The 16,366-nt window shown below is 46.0% G+C and overlaps 1 long non-coding RNA gene across 6 annotated transcripts; it reads left to right on the top strand.

Moving 5' to 3' along the window:
• Positions 1–11,353: 11,353 nt before the first annotated feature.
• On the top strand, positions 11,354–14,393 carry LOC125512660. 6 transcript variants are annotated; one of them, XR_007285475.1, is made up of 4 exons: positions 11,355–12,002; positions 12,229–12,725; positions 13,300–13,413; positions 14,174–14,393. It is a non-coding gene; the product is annotated as an uncharacterized LOC125512660 (long non-coding RNA). The 6 variants fall into 6 exon arrangements; XR_007285476.1 differs by having other exon boundaries at positions 12,229–12,353; positions 12,446–13,413; XR_007285473.1 differs by lacking the exon at positions 14,174–14,393 and adding an exon at positions 13,828–13,969.
• The last annotated feature ends 1,973 nt before the right edge of the window (positions 14,394–16,366 follow it).

Here is a 16,366-nt window from a genome sequence, read left to right on the forward strand (position 1 = left end):
CTTTAAGTCGATTCATATCTTATCTCGGTGAAAAGGCATTGCCTCTTTACCGATTGATGAAGAAGTCTGACAAGTTCGAGTGGACTCCCGAAGCTGATGCAGCGTTTACAGAGCTCAAAGCTCTGCTCTCCACCCAGCCGGTGCTTGCTGCCCCAATCAGCAAGGAGCCTTTGCTGCTTTACATCGCAACCACGGGACAAGTCGTTAGTATAGTACTTACGGTCGAGCGGGAAGAAGAAGGAAAAGCCTTCAAAGTTCAGCGCCGAGTATATTATATTTCTGAAGTTTTGACCCCGTCGAAGCAAAGATATCCTCATTATCAAAAGCTTGTATATGGGATTTATATGACCACAAAGAAAGTTGCTCACTACTTCTCTAATCATTCCATTACAGTCGTCAACGATGCTCCATTGTCAGAGATCCTGCATAACAGAGATGCAACTGATCGAGTGGCAAAATGGACGATTGAACTCCTTCCTCTAGATATCAAGTTTGAGGCAAAGAAGGCTATCAAGTCCCAGGAATAGCAGATTTCGTCGCTGAGTGGATTGAACAGCGACTGCCAACTCAGGTTCACTCGGAGCATTGGACCATGTTCTTCGACGGTTCCAAAATGCTGAATGGTTCCGGTGCCGGGGTGGTTTTGGTCTCCCCCCGAGGAGATAAGCTCAGATATGTTCTTCAAATCCACTTTGATTCCTCCAATAACGAGGCGGAATATGAAGCACTTTTATATGGGTTGCACATGGCCATTTCACTCGGCGTCCGTCGCCTCATGGTCTATGGCGACTCAGATTTGGTGGTTAATCAGGTGATGAAGGAATGGGACGTCAGAAGTCCAGCCATGACTGGTTATTGCAATGCAGTGAGAAAGTTGGAGAAGAAATTCGAGGGGTTAGAGCTTCATCACATACCCCGACTGAAAAATCAAGCAGCTGATGATTTGGCAAAAATAGGTTCCAAAAGAGAAGCCATTCCCAGCAATGTGTTTTTGGAACACATCCACACACCATCAGTTCAAGAGGATCCCTTCACTGAAGAGGCCCCGCAGCCAAAAAGTGCCACGGATCCGACTGAAGTTGAAGTTCCAGCTGTGGTCGACCTGATCATGGAAGTCTTGGTCATCACTCCCGACTGGACAGTACCGTACATCGCGTACATCCTAAGGAAAGAACTCCCAGAGGACGAAGAATAGGCTCGACAGATCGTCTGTCGATCCAAGGCCTTTACAGTCATAAAGGGACAGTTGTATAGAGAAAGCGTGACTGGAGTCAGTCAGAAGTGTATAACACCAGAAGAAGGTCAGATGATCCTTGATGATATCCACTCAGGGACCTGTGGTCATCATGCGTCCTCTCGGACCATTGTGGCTAAAGCATATCGAGCGGGATTCTACTCGCCAAGGGCCAATGAAATGGCAAAAGAGATAGTCGACAAATGTGAAAGATGTCAATATTACTCCAATATGTCGCACAAGCCCGCGTCAGCTCTGAAAACCATTCCACTCATCTGGCCCTTCGCTGTTTGGGGGCTGGACATGGTTGGACCACTGAAAACGGGCAGGAGCGGCTTCACTCATGTGCTAGTAGCAGTCGACAAGTTCACCAAATGGATTTAAGCCAAGCCTATCAAGAATCTTGATGCTTGCACTGCTATCAGTTTCATCAGAGGGTTAATATTCAGATATGGAGTTCTGCACAGCATCATCACTGACAATGGGTCAAACTTCGATTCTGACAAATTCAGGGCCTTTTGCGCCTCTCAGGGCACACGAGTCGACTATGCTTCGGTCGCTCACCCTCAGTCGAATGGACAAGCGGAAAGAGCAAACGACCTAATTCTCAAAGGACTGAAACCTCGATTGATGCGCGATCTCAAGTAGGCTGCAGGTGCATGGGTCGACGAGCTTCCATCAGTTCTTTGGGGATTGAGGACGACCCCGAACCGATCGACTGGAAGAACCCCATTCTTTCTGGTCTATGGAGCCGAAGCAGTCTTGCCGAGTGACATGCTTCACAACGCCCCTCGAGTCGAGCTCTACTCTGAAGATGAAGCAGAACAAGCCCGGCAGGACGCAGTCGACCTCCTGGAAGAAGAAAGAGAAATGGCCATGGTCCGATCGACCATCTATCAGCAAGACTTGCGTCGATTCCATGCCAGAAATGTGAAGAGTCGAGCCTTCCAAGAAGGAGACTTAGTCCTCCGCGTGGATCAGCAAAAACCACACAAACTCGCTCCTACTTGGGAAGGCCCCTTCATAGTCACCAGAGTCCTCCACAATGGAGCGTACCACCTCTACAATGTCGATCGCCAGATTGATGAGCCACGAGCCTGGAATGCGGAGCTACTCCGCCCCTTTTATACTTGAATTCTCACTCGGATGAGATGTAATAAGAAAAAACTCCTGTAGTTTATTTATCAAAGACAAGAGCGTTATAATTTTCCCAGTGATTGTTATTGTTTTTGTTTGCGTAAGAAATCCCCCAGTGGGTGGCTTAGCTGCGAATCCACTTCGCCTAAGTTTGTAAAAATAATTTCTTATCGAGTGGTGAGCCAGCCTCCCACTCGGGGGCTTAGCTGCGAACCCGTTTCACCTAAGTATTTAAAAATCCTACCAAGTGGAGAGCAATCCTCCCACTCGGGGGCTTAGCCGCAGTCCAGTACTCGCCTAAGTTCTCTCACTCGGAGACTTAGCTGCAGTCCGGCACTCGCCTAAGTTTGAAAAAATCCTACCGAGTGGAGAGCAATCCTCCCACTCGGGGGCTTAGCTGCAGTCCAGTACTCGCCTAAGTTCTCTCACTCGGAGACTTAGCTGCAGTCCGGCACTCGCCTAAGTTTGAAAAATCCTACTGAGTGGAGAGCAATCCTCCACTCGGGGGCTTAGCTGCAGTCCAGTACTCGCCTAAGTTTTCTCACTCGGAGACTTATCTGCAGTCCGGCACTCGCCTAAGTTTGAAAAAATCCTACCGAGTGGAGAGCAATCCTCGCACTCGGAGACTTAGCTGCAGTCCGGCACTCGCCTAAGTTTGAAAAAATCCTACCGAGTGGAGAGCAATCCTCCCACTCGGGGGCTTAGCTGCAGTCCGGCACTCGCCTAAGTTTGAAAAAATCCTACCAAGTGGAGAGCAATCCTCCCACTCGGGGGCTTAGTTGCAGTCTAGTACTCGCCTAAGTTTTCTCACTCGGAGACTTAGCTGTAGTCCGGCACTCGCCTAAGTTTGAAAAAATCCTACCGAGTGGAGAGCAATCCTCCCACTCGGAGGCTTAGCGGCAGTCCAGTACTTGCCTAAGTTTTCTCACTCGGAGACTTAGCTACAGTCCGGCACTCGCCTAAGTTTGAAAAAATCCTACCGAGTGGAGAGCAAACCTCCCACTCGGGGGCTTAGCTGCAGTCCAGGACTCGCCTAAGTTGGAAAAAATTCTACCGAGTGGAGAGCAAACCCCCCACTCGGGGGCTTAGCTGCAGTCCAGTACTCGCCTAAGTACGAAACACATCTCAATCCTCAAGGACGACGAGGTGCAGGTTGACTGCCGCCTTCTCCTTAGGAGCTTCGCCACAAATACAACGTGCGCTTCATCCCACTCCGCAAGGACAATGAGGTGTAGGACTACTGCCACCTTCTCCTGGGGAGCTTCGCCACAAATACAATGTACGCTCCATCCCGCTCTGCAGTAACGAGGTGCGGGTCGACTGCCGCCTCCCCCTGGAGAGCTTCGCCACAAATACAATGCGCACTCCATCGCCGACCCGCAAGGGCAACGAGGCGCAGGTCAATTGCTTCCTTATCCTTCGGATCTGCGCTACAAATACAAAAGTTGTCTCGAATGAAGAACGAGTTCACTCGGCAGGGGATTCATGAAGATATTCAACGATAAACCAAGTTCAGTTAAATCCTAAAGGTTCCGGACCACAGATCGAAGTGCTCGGGCATTCACCCCGAAAGAGTTTAACGGTTACAAAAACCACTCGGCATTCCGAGGCAAATTTAAGGCGAGGCATAAAAGTTTGTTCACTCCGCGGGAGGAGGACTAGCAGGCTCGACGAACTCGTCTAAGTCGACGCCGTCGGCGATCCGAGTGGCTGCAGCGATGAAAGTCTCCATAAAAGATCAGAAGTCATGCTTCTGGGTGTTGGCAACCTTGATTTCTGCCAGCTTATCTTGTCGCACCTCCTTGCAATGGACGCGAACCAAAGACAGCCACATCAGCGCCACACCGGGCAGAAGACTTCTTCCACTCCTGCACTCGGTCAGGGATTTCGTTAAGTCGAGTCATCAGGGACTCAAGATCATTTTGGAGTGTGGCCTCTGGCCAAAGTGCCGGGTCGATCCGTGACATGGCGACCTTCAGTCGAGCCAAGTAGTCCACGACACCGTCGATGCGGGATTCCAGTCGGAGCAGATTCATGGCAGTTTCATCTTTCACGGGAGAATTGATTGGATCCAAACCTGGTTCGATCCGCCCAGTCTCCTCCTCGAAGTCCTGGCAAAACTCTGCATTCACAATCCAAGGATAAGTCAATTTTCATACGCTGAGTCGATACAAAAAAAATCAGTCGGAACAAAATGTGCACCTTCAAGCTTGATGAACAACTTCTTGGCAAGGCTCCTCAGATAGCTCTCCAGATCGTCCCTCTTCCGAGCGATGCCTTCCATCTTCTCGCACAGGTTGAGGTTCTCCTTCTTCCAGCGCGAGCACTCCTTGTTGGCTTCGTTCAGAGCAGATTTCAGCTTGGTATTCTCTTCTTCCAGCTGGCCGACCGAAGCCAGTTTCTGTTCAGCCAGAGCGGTCCTGTCGTCAGCCTCCTTTCGAGCAGCAGCCAAATCCTGATCCTTCTTCGCCAGAGCTTCTCTCAGTTTTTCTACAAAGAAATGATGATTGATTTAGAAAGAGCAGAAGGGTACTCAAGCCTAAGACAGACCAGTCGACAAACTCGTCTTACCAGTGGCGCCGTCCTTGACCTTTTGCAGCTCTGTCTTGGCCAGCTCCAAGTCAAGGTTCAGTTGAATCTGCTGTTTCTCCAAGTCAGCAAAGCGAGCTCCAAGATCACAAGATTTCTGAAATCAAAGGGGAGAAGTTATTTTACAGCGAAAAATGACAAAGACAATAAGTACTAAGACTACGGTCGACTGCCCGCAGTCCACCATAGTCTCGGGGACTACACCCAGTGGGTGCACTTTGCATGCCCCCACCGGTTCTGATCCCACTCGACCGGCCCGCCGGAGTCGAGTGCAGGGAGTAAAAAAAGGGGAGAGAAAGTAGAACTCAGACCACAGTCGACTGCCAGCAGTCGACCGCAGTCTCGGGGACTACACCCAGTGGGTGCACTTGGCGTGCCCCCACCGGTTCTGATCCCACTCGATCAGATCGAGTGGAAGAGACAAACTACCAGTTCGGTTTACACTCGACAAAATACAAAGACTACAGTTGACTGCCAGCAGTCCACCGTAGTCTCGGGGACTCACCCAGTGGGTGCACTCAGCGTGCCCCCACTAGTTCAAAAATTCAATCGACGCACCCAGTGGGTGTACAGATGCAAAGATTTTCGGAAAGAGCCCTCAGATAGCATATCCTAACAGAACAAGCGGCGACCAACTAACCTGAACGTTGCTCTGGAGAGCCGAGCTGGCATCATAGGCGGCCTGGCTGGCGTCCCGCACCGTCTTCATCTTCTCCATCATAATGCCCGCCTGGCGTATGGCTTCCTTGGCAGCATTCACTTCTTCCTCTGGGACATGATGGGTCGCAAAAACTAAAGGCGGGTCGACAGGGGCCTGAGCAGTCGACGAGGAAGGCAAGGCACTCGACAATGGCACGGCGAAGGTAACAGAACCCCGGTTGGCATCACCAGCGTCCTGAACGACTGGCTCCGCCCTCGGCGTCGATTGTGGCACCTCGCTCGCAGGAGCTTGCCTATTTTTCCTCGTCAAAGGCCTCTCGGGCTCTTCATCATCATCATCAGGGAGGTCAATAATGTTAGGGGCTGTTCAAATTTCAATCGACAAAATACATCACCCAATGGTACACATTGCAGTTGAATCGACCAAAATAAAGACAGAATGGCAGAAATCATACCCAGATTAGAAGTGACCGCATCCTCCATCACCTCATCATCGTCCCTGTAAGCTGAGGTCCCGGAAGTAGCAGTGCTGCCAGCTCCAAAGTTCGTCCGATTAAAACAAGAAAAACAAACAGCACAGGGCGTCGAGTGAAGATAAAAGGAGACACTCACGCAGAAGCGACAAGGATGTCAATCTTAATCTTCGGCAACGCCTTCTGAAGCTTCGGATCTGCGAATTTGGGATGCTTTGACGCTTTTTCAGTCGGAGTTGGCGAAGAGGTCCGAGGACGCTTTGAAGACTGACCAGCTTGAGCAATCGCCTTTTCACGGGCGCTCGGTCGTTCTTGGTCAAGTTTGGACCGCCTCTCCCTGCGAGGAGGCGACTCGACTTCTTCTTCGTCACTTGGATCGTCGCTTTCTTCGTCCCCTCCACCGTTAGAATCCCATTCGCCACTGTCGCCGCCGCTCGCTTCTCCTTCTGGGTCCTGCTCTTGCTCTCCGTTGGGCATTGAATACATTTCAATAATGGCCTGAAAGAAAGTAGGGAGAACAAAGTCAGTCGACTCAGTATAGGCAGCTGCGCGAGTGAATTCAAATTACAAACAGAAGCTCAGAATCGGACCTTCTCTGGTACATGAGACTGGTCGAATGGAGGAACTCTCCTGGCTCCCCTGGGGTTGTCCTTGTTTCCGGTCATGCCCGACAGCCACTTCTCCAGCGTGTCGTCATCGACCTCCTCTGGGTGAATCCGAGTGGAGTCTTCAAGACCCGAATACATCCACATTGGATGGTCTCGGGCTTGAAGAGGCTGGATGCGCCGCTGAAGGAAGACCTCCAAGAGATTCATACCAGTGACCCCGTCACGGATAAGCTGGACCACTCGCTCTACCAGCACCCTCACCTGCGCCTTCTCCTCTGGGAGCACCTTCAAAGGGGAGGGTTTCCTCACTCGGTCCATGGTGAAAGGAGGGAGGCCAGTCGACTGCCCTGGCGTCGACTGGTCTTTGTAGTAAAACCAGGTCGACTGCCATCCGCGAACTGAGTCGGGAAGAATCATGGCCGGAAAGGAACTTTTCCCTCTCATCTGAACACCAAGACCCCCACACATCTGAATCACTTGAGTCCTCTCGTCACTCGGATTGGCCTTTTTCACCGTCTGGGAGCGACAAGTGAAAATGTGCTTGAAAAGGCCCTAGTGAGGCCGACAACCCAGGAAATTCTCACACAAAGAAACGAAAGCGGCGTGAAGTGGTGGAGTTATGCCCCAAAGAAGTTCAGAAATCCCTGAAAGAAAGGGTGAGGAGGCAAGGAAAATCCACGGTCGACGTGGGTGGCAAGGAGAACGCGCTCACCCTCCCGAGGTTGCGGCTCGGATTCCTTCCCCGGAAGCCGCGCCGATTCATAGGGGATCAGCCCTCCTTCGGCTAGGTCGTCGAGGTCTTCTTGGGTGATCGTTGAGCGGATCCAGTCGCCCTGGATCTAGCCCTTCGGCAGGCCGGTTCATGAGGAGGATCCGCCCCGACTGGTCGCCTTCCCCTTCGACCTCGCCATCGCCTTCTTTGCCCGCTCCAGAGCCGCCGTCTTCTCCTTCCCCATCGTCGCCGGCGAGACGCGCACGGAGCGGTGGTGCTGGGGCGAGGGCGAGCGCGACGAAGGAGCCTGAGGAGGAGAAGAGATAATGGGGACGCACTGTTCGAGAGACCCCGGTCCGACGCCTTATATGAGGCCGCTTCCGAGTGGCTGACTGGTAGGCCCGGGCGGTCCTGTCAAATCCCGTAGCAATCGCGCGCACGATACGTGGCGAAAAAGGTGGCGCGGGGATCGAGGAGGCTCCGCCCTATCCCATCCGATTACTGCGGCCTTCCCCGTCCCGCGCGCTTCCCAAAATTCGGATCCCGTGAAATCTGCGGGCAGCAGAACAACTTGTCAGACTGAAGATCTCCTCCACACCGTCACTCGGAGCCCTTCAAGTAAAGAAACTCACTCGACAAAAAACTAAGAATGGATCAAGGCGACTGAAAAGGAAGTTGCTGTCATCACTCAGGTTCATTGATCCGAAACCAGATATGCTCATGGCGTGAAAAATGAGTCGGGGAAATTCTCAACTCCTTCCCCACTCAAACCTCGATCCACTCGGGGGCTAATGATGAAGCTATGTACCTAGGGTAGGGTCATGGACCTGTCCAAACTGCCCTACCCAAGGACATCTCTAGAAGAAATCACCTTTCAATCGACTTGGAAGTGTTCCACTCGACAGACTCGGAGACACTCGGCCAAGAAGCGATCACTCGACCAAGACCAAACCACTCGACGGCCAGGAGACCTAAAGGCACTCCGCACGCTAACAGCCGGTTATTAAGTAGCTTTTATGATCATCATAGCACTTTATTAAGGGCGCTACCAGTAACGCCCGACCTTAATGTATTTAAAACCCTGCATAACTGAGGGCCGGAGGGGCCCGGCGAACTCTATATAAGCCACCCCCCTCCTCAGTGTAAAGGGTTCGCACCCCTGTAATTCATACACGCATAATCCAGTCGACCGCCTCCGGGCTCCGAGACGTAGGGCTATTACTTCCTCCGAGAAGGGCCTGAACTCGTAAACCTCGTGTGCTTACAACTTCTCCATAGCTAAGATCTTGCCTCTCCATACTTACCCCCCTACATTACTGTCAGACTTAGAACCACGACACCCGCCCCCAGGTGAGCTCCAGTTCCTCCGCCCCGTAATCTGCTTGAGCCGCACGCCTAACGCCATGGCGGCAAGAGCATGGGCGGTCGCGGTGGTGACTGGTGAGGACTAGCTTGAAGAGGAGGAGTCCGCCACTATAAGGACCTTGTTCAACAACACTACTCGGGCCTCCAACAATGGCAGGTTGGGGATATCTGAGATGTGTCCTCTCCGCCTCCAGTAAAGATTTTGTGTGATTGTTTGTTTTGCAATATATTAGGCAGTGTTATTTCTTCATGTTATTACCTGCCCATTTGAGACGTGAGCAAAAGAATAGCGGCGATGCACAACCCTACACAACGCCACTCGTTGTCATCTTGTCAGTCAAGTAGGCGCATCGGCGGCTGCTCCACGCCTCCACCATGGAATCAAATGGGTGAGGTCTTTTGCCCCTTTCCAAATTCTTAAACCTCCCACTTCTATGTATATGAACTTGTTCTTACTTGTTACTCCAATGTTTTAATTAGTATAAGGGTGCAGCGGTTGTTCTATTCATTAGTTGATCCATCTCCCACTTTATATTGCCCGTCATCTCCCACTCTTTTTATCACACAATTCAGCAGAAATTCTTTTCGGTCGTATCTTGCCAAACTGAAGTAATATATTCAAGCCAAAGAGTGTATTGGCAACAATTGTAAATTCAGAAAACAGGAAGAAAATAAACTTGATGATAATGCAATCAGAACAGAGAGTTATGGACATGTTTCTTTACGTTTCGCATACTTTTGCACCATCATTATCAGTTGTGGATTCTGATCACTTGGTTCACTAATATAGTTGCTTGTTGATCTTGGTTGTCGTTTCCAGTTTGCCCTGTCATCTTGCTCATAATGCAGTCAACTTTATTTCACTTTCAGCAGCATGGATCATTCGATCCTTCTGCACACTCAATGAACAAGGGAGTTAGAACGCTGAAACTTTTCGTATTTTTAGTTTGTTGATGCATGATTGTTTTTCTTGCTATCATTGTCATGACAATGACTGGCTAGAATGTGCTGATGTATTTTTTCATCCATGTTAACCACTAACCCACAACTTAGCTAGATAGAGCTTCTTCTTTTTTTGCTATACAAACGCTTATGTACCTTACATATTCTTTTATTAGCATACAATTAATCAGTGTTGCACACTGATGGCAGGAATTCTACTATACAGGATTATAACAAGGGGAAAGGATGAGGGAGAAGAGGACTCTATGAAGAAAGAACAAGAAGGTGTCCCTGAAAAATAAGCAGCTGGAGAACAAGAAGCTTATTGTTGACTTTCTACAGAAAATGTGTCGTAACACCTGAGAAAATTGCTGGTGAGAACATCACACATGTTCTTATAGTTTTTAAATGAAAAACTTTTATGTTTATCTCTTTTTTACTAGAATAGCAGATTATGGGGCATAGATATTTGAGAAGGCTTAGTGCAATTAATCCCTTTATCTTACAGTACTTTACACATGGGTTCCATTATCAGAATAGGAGAGCCTAGCAGTACAAAATCAAGGCTCTATACTATATTGTTGGCCAAAGGTTATACATATGTACCTATACTGATTTATTTATATTTGTAGCATTTGAGATGGTTGGTTTGTCAATGCTACAAATCGGTATTTCTACTTCTAGAGAAATGTATGTTCGTTTTCCGAATAACTGCTATTGACCTTACATGATTCTTTGAAGTCATACTAATTTGGATTTGTTATGACATACACTTGAACATTTATAGTAGAGATATCTGACTTTTTCTGTTGGAAATTGATATCAACCAACATGGATAGTGCTATTGTTTCTTTGCATAAGCCAAATTAGTCCTGACTATTATAGACTGCCATTTCTTATAGCACTAGACAAAATGAATGTGGTTACTCACTGTTTCAGATGAGTTTGTCAACAATTTGGCAATGTGGTGTCGAAGTCTTTGCCCATGAGGTTACACCTTCAAGGGTGACATTGAAGAAGCATTCAGATGCACAGATATAAGAGAAGATCAACTTGCACGTATAAGTTGTGTTGCAGACGATGGGGTCATGCGGTTGAATGTGTCTGGTCAAGTTGAGCAAGAAGCATGATATCATTAACTAGATGTTCACAAAATTTCTTCAAAGTTTATTTGATGGTGTGGCATATTTTTTCTGGTTAAGTTTTCTGTATATTTCTATATTTATTTGTACAAACTGGAAGCTACAGATGAACTTCATATATACTTTGCCAACTTCGTCCAATAAGATCAAAATATACAATATGTTTTTGAATAGTATATATACTATATGTTTTTGAATAGTATATGTATGTTCAACAGTATTCAAATTCTTTCTATTCAGAGGGAAATAATCTTTTCGATGGTAAATATATTCCAAAGCAATATAACTATCATTAGATTCACTAATTCATGCATTATCGATAGTGGTAGAGGCAGAGAAAATGTTGTCAGATTACAAGAGTGTAGGTTCTATAATGATGGGTACGATTGTGGTGTAGAGCCTAAATTTGTTGCTCCGTGATAACGCACGGGCATTCAGCTAGGTGGATGTTCCCGAACTGTTCCCGAACCAAAAAACAAAACGAACAACTGACCCATCAACACATGATGACCGGCCCATCCCCAACTTTTCCTGGCCTTCCCGACCCCGCGCACCACCGTGCATCTCCCCGCCGCGCGCCGCCGTACATCCCGACACCTGCTCCTGCCGGCGTCGCCTGAGGCCACCGCCAGCCTCCCCTCGACACCACGCGCCGACGACCACCACCAACTTCCCCCTGAGGCGTCGCGCCGCCGGCCACCACCAACCTCCCCCAGACGCCGCGCGCCAACCGCCACCACCATCCTCCCCCACGCCTCGCGCCTCCGGCCACCACCAACCTCCCCCGGACGCCGCGCGCCGACGATCACCACCTTAATTTAGTCCGACGGGCTGGTGGGATCGACCACCTCCTCCGGCGACCCCTCTGCTGACCTCCTGTCGTTGCCCCGCTACAATCTTTCTCCCGCGGCCGCGCCCGATCCAATGTCGCCGGCTTCCGCCGTGCGCGCCACCCATGCCGACAGCAAGGCGACACCCACCTGTAGCACAACCTCCCACACCACCCTGGCTTCCCCACCTACAACACAACCTCTCGTCCGTGCAGCCACGCAGTCCAACTGCGTGCGACATCCCTGTTCGACCTCTCCAGCCTTTGCAACCCCGTGTCCCGCCACCGTCCCGTGGGTAGTCCAACCTGAGGTGCAGCCTCATCAGTAGCATAGCATTAGCCATTTTGATTTTTAACACATACATCTGGCTTGTCTTGAAGCTCCATTATCTATAAAAACATTGGGGAAACTTCATGTTCTACATAGATGGGGCTGTGTTTGTGATTATCCCCCATACGTGTTTGTTTTAATGCATATAAGGGGATTTTTTATGTGGCCTAATTTTTTCTATCATCTAACTTGGTGGTTAACTTCAGGCCACGGATGTGTGGACAGAGCCGGCGTGGTTTGAGAGGAAGAAGAAGGCATTACGGCGAACTTAGTCGCGGATGGATCAATCGAGCCGAGGTGCCCCTGCAAGTCTCTCTCACACGCAAATTATGTTGGTGCTGCTCTTCTCTCCTATGTGATTGTTGTTGCTGCTACTTCTCTCATTAGCTGATTTCGATTCTACACACCTTTTGCTTCTGGTAGTGCCACCATAGGGAACTAGCCCATCCTTATCTTACGGAAGTGGATCTCAATGGTTTGAAGGGTACTACAGTTAAAAGTGGCTGGGAATTAAAGTTCAAGTTAGGTAACTACAAGGTCTATATGAATTGTAACCTATTGATTATAGAGTTTGTGTGTTTTCATGTTTACTGCAAGAGAAACTCCTCCATCCTGTCCCCTGTCGCAGCCCAACCGCTTGCTGCCAACGCGCTCTAACCCTAGTGCCTCCATGATGGAGGTCGTCTCACAGCCTAGCGACGAGGTAACTCATCTTCCTTGTCCCTCTCTCTCAATATTTTGCAGACCACCATTTTCTTTAGTAATTAATAATGCCGTAGTCCAGTGTGTTGATCTTCTCCAGTCCAATGTGTTCTTGGCTGGCTGGATACTCTAGCTGTCTGTTGTTTTTCATTCGGTTCAGGTTGCTCTGGGATTTGTCCATGTTCAGAAGGGAGGTAATTAACTTGGGTGTCCAGTTCTGAAGCTGGAGTAGTACATACTGTATAAATGAGCAAAACCCCAATCAAACTTTAATAAGTGCGTACAAATAAAAAATGTTGCATTGTACTAATAAAAAACAGAGGGAGTACATGATGTATTCATGCTCCTAGCTACATACAGTAGTATGTACTGCTTCTCAAAAGCAGGAGACTGGAAATGTATTCCGCTCTTTTGCTGGTAGTACTTGTGATTTGGCTTCTAAATTTTATAAGCTGCTGATGAACTCAATGTACGACTAACCTGCAACTGTGATATTGGTGAGTTTCAAATTATGAAAGCAGCACAAACATTTATAACGTTCTATGGTTGACAAAATGAAATTTTACTACCTACAGGACTTGTGTGTGCTCAGGTTCTCCTCGCATGTCACTCCGTCGTTGTTGTCTCTCCTGGATGTTGTCTGCAGCTGGACGTCGTCCGCTGGCTGCTCCTGCACAGGCTGCTTCAAGGTACTGCCCCAGTCACATGCTTGAATAGCTAGGTTGTAGATGGTGGGAGCCAGCTTTTTAATTGCCAAGGATCTTTCGTTGCTTCGCTAGCTCGTATACTTCTCTCGTGTGTGCATGTTCATCCATGGATAACAGATGTACAGAGTGCTATTATGTGTCTGTCCTTGATAGCTTGATGTGCTACATTGATTTTATGCATACAGTCCTATGGTATTTTTCCTGTAAACTGCAAATGAAAAAAGTATTTTGAGTTGCAAATCAATAATGCAGGATGCTCTTTTTAAGAGAAAGAAACTATGCAAGTTCATATATTGATTCTGAGAGAGTTCAGGGTGGTTGGTTATGGCCTAATAATTTTTTGGGTGTTTGTTACTTCATATATTTAATCCTACATTTGTATCCTGAAATTTTCAGTGAAGTATGATTCGGAAAACTGTGCGAAGTATGATTCAGGAAACATACTTCATGGGCATTCCTCATCATAGATTCAGGAAACAAATGTTATCTTGTATAGATGGTGTCAACAAAAAGAAAAAAGAAAATGTGTTCTCACGTTTCTGATTAGTGTGCCCACTAGATGTTTCCAGAAAAGAAAAAGAAGAAATGTAGTTGAAGTTGTTCTCTAGTACAAGACACTTATGGAAAAGAAGAAGAAATGCAAAACTTACAAACAAGAACAGTTTCCATCTCTCTGATACAAACAAAGATTTCTCCAATGTTTTCACTACTTGCAGTTCAAAAATTCTTGCATCCATGGCAGGTCGAGAAAAATTCTTGTGGCGGTTCGAACAAAATTCTTGCGGCAAGTATGAAAAAAATGCGTGTGGCAGATCTCCTCAAAAATGCTTGCGGCAGATGTCCTCCTCTCTCTTTGCGTGTGACCATTGTAGAGATCTTTAATTTTCTTCGTTCTTGTGTATGAGTTGATGCCATCTACCAATTTTACGTCATTCTTACGAAAACTGTGTGTGTGTGCATTCTGTGTGTGTTCGTGCAAAAAATGGGTGGTTTAATTTTCTTTTTTGTATATATAACAGAAAGGGAAGGAAGTTCAATTATACGAAATGAAGAAGTGCAAAATAGTAAAATGATAGAAAGTTCGTGTACGAAATTCGTGTGTAGAAATAAAATGTAAATTCACAAAAGGAGTTCATACATATAAAAAGTTGAGGTTCGCATAGAGAAAAAAGGTGCATTTCTCAAAAGGATGTATTGAAAAAGTACATGTTCGCTAATTACTGATGCTTATATGGTCGACTCCGAGTAGTAAAAATGTAGAGCTCACACATAACATAACGATAATTATAAAATTGTTCAAGTATTGCCCTCCAGAAAAGTTCATGCATATAATAAACCGAATTTGGGAGGTTTGAAAAAATCAAACCCATCAACGAAAAAATGTACCTAAAAAGGGCAAAAAAACCTAGATGTTCAAATTTGAAAAATGAAGTTGCTTGATGTTTATTAAAAAACTAAGATTTTTTTCATTACAAAAATAAATAAAAGCTAGAACTCCGAATTAAAAAGAGGATCAGTTCGATGATTATATAAAGTTCAGATTTCCTTCCTATTAAAGAATGAAAACTAGAAGTTCAAAATAAAATAATGCAATCGTTTGATGTATAGATGCCAGAAAATCCAAATTCGCTGACAAGAAGATGAAAGGAAGTTCAAAGAAAAATAAGTGTTCAAAAATAAAAGAGAACTTAGAAGCGGATATTTCACTGTATCAAAAATAAAAATAATAAGAAGTTTGAATTTAAAAATAAAGAACTTCAAATATAATGAAAATGACTTTCATCGTTTCTAAAATTAAAAAAATCCAGAAGTTCAAATTTAAATTGTACACGGTTCAATATTTACAACAGAACTAAGATACTTCCGTTACTAAAAGAAATAAACCAAGAAGTCCAAATTGCAAAAATAGAGAAGTTCGATATTTATAAAAAATTTAGATTTTCCTTGTTACTAAAGAAATAAAATGAAGAAGTTCTAATAAAAATAAAGGAGTAGCTCGATGTATATAGAAAACTCAAATTATTTCCGTTCCTAGGAAAATAAAAGTATGAAGTTCGATTTAGAAAAAAAATGATTCTTATTTAAAAAATTATTTTCTTTCTAAGAATAAGATTAAGAAGTTCAAAAATGTGAAGTTCAAACTAAAAAAAGGAAGAAGTTCGTAGTATATTAAAACCTAGGATTTACAAAGTTCTGATTCTATGCTCTCTACATGCTTGTTTATATGTCAATGAGAACCAATACTTTTGTTCTTCATCTTCTTTTGACGATGTAAAAAAGTTAGTGAAGTTCATGTATTATTGTCGCTGAAAAAACATAGATCTACCACTCCACCTGCCGCATGTGCGCTACCGTCGGCAACTCTGACCACTCCAACCTCCTGCTCTTCTCTTCTATAAAGAAGTTCAAATATTATTGCCCCATAGGTTCATGTCTTCAGAAGATGTACCACTATTTTCTTCTCTCTCAAAGAGTGTGTGTTTTCAGCACTACAAACGGACCAATACCCCCGAAGAAAATAATTGGGAAACAATATAGAAACTCTAGAGAGGTTGGGGACGACAGGGTTTCTATAGAAAATAATGTTTTATTCCTGCGCGAAGTCCAGAGAGGTTGGCGAAGAGCATTTCATTCCCGTATACTCCCTGTTTTTAAAGAAATGAAGTTCAAAAACAAGAAAATGAGAAGTTCAGATTATTTAACTTTCACAAAAAGACTTAGATATTTTTCCCGTTACTATAAGAATAAAATGAAGATGGAGAAATATTTTATTTTTTTGGAGCAATTTGATTTCAAAAAAGGAAAATCAGGAATATCAAATTTTAAAAAATAGAGTAGTTCGATCTATACAAAAAAAAAACTCAAATTCTTTTTATTTCTTAGCAAAATTAAAGTACGAAGTTTAATTTCTAAAAAGGTATGTTCAATGTTTACT

Source organism: Triticum urartu, chromosome 6 (genome assembly GCF_003073215.2).
Source record: "Triticum urartu cultivar G1812 chromosome 6, Tu2.1, whole genome shotgun sequence".
NCBI lineage: Eukaryota > Viridiplantae > Streptophyta > Magnoliopsida > Poales > Poaceae > Triticum > Triticum urartu.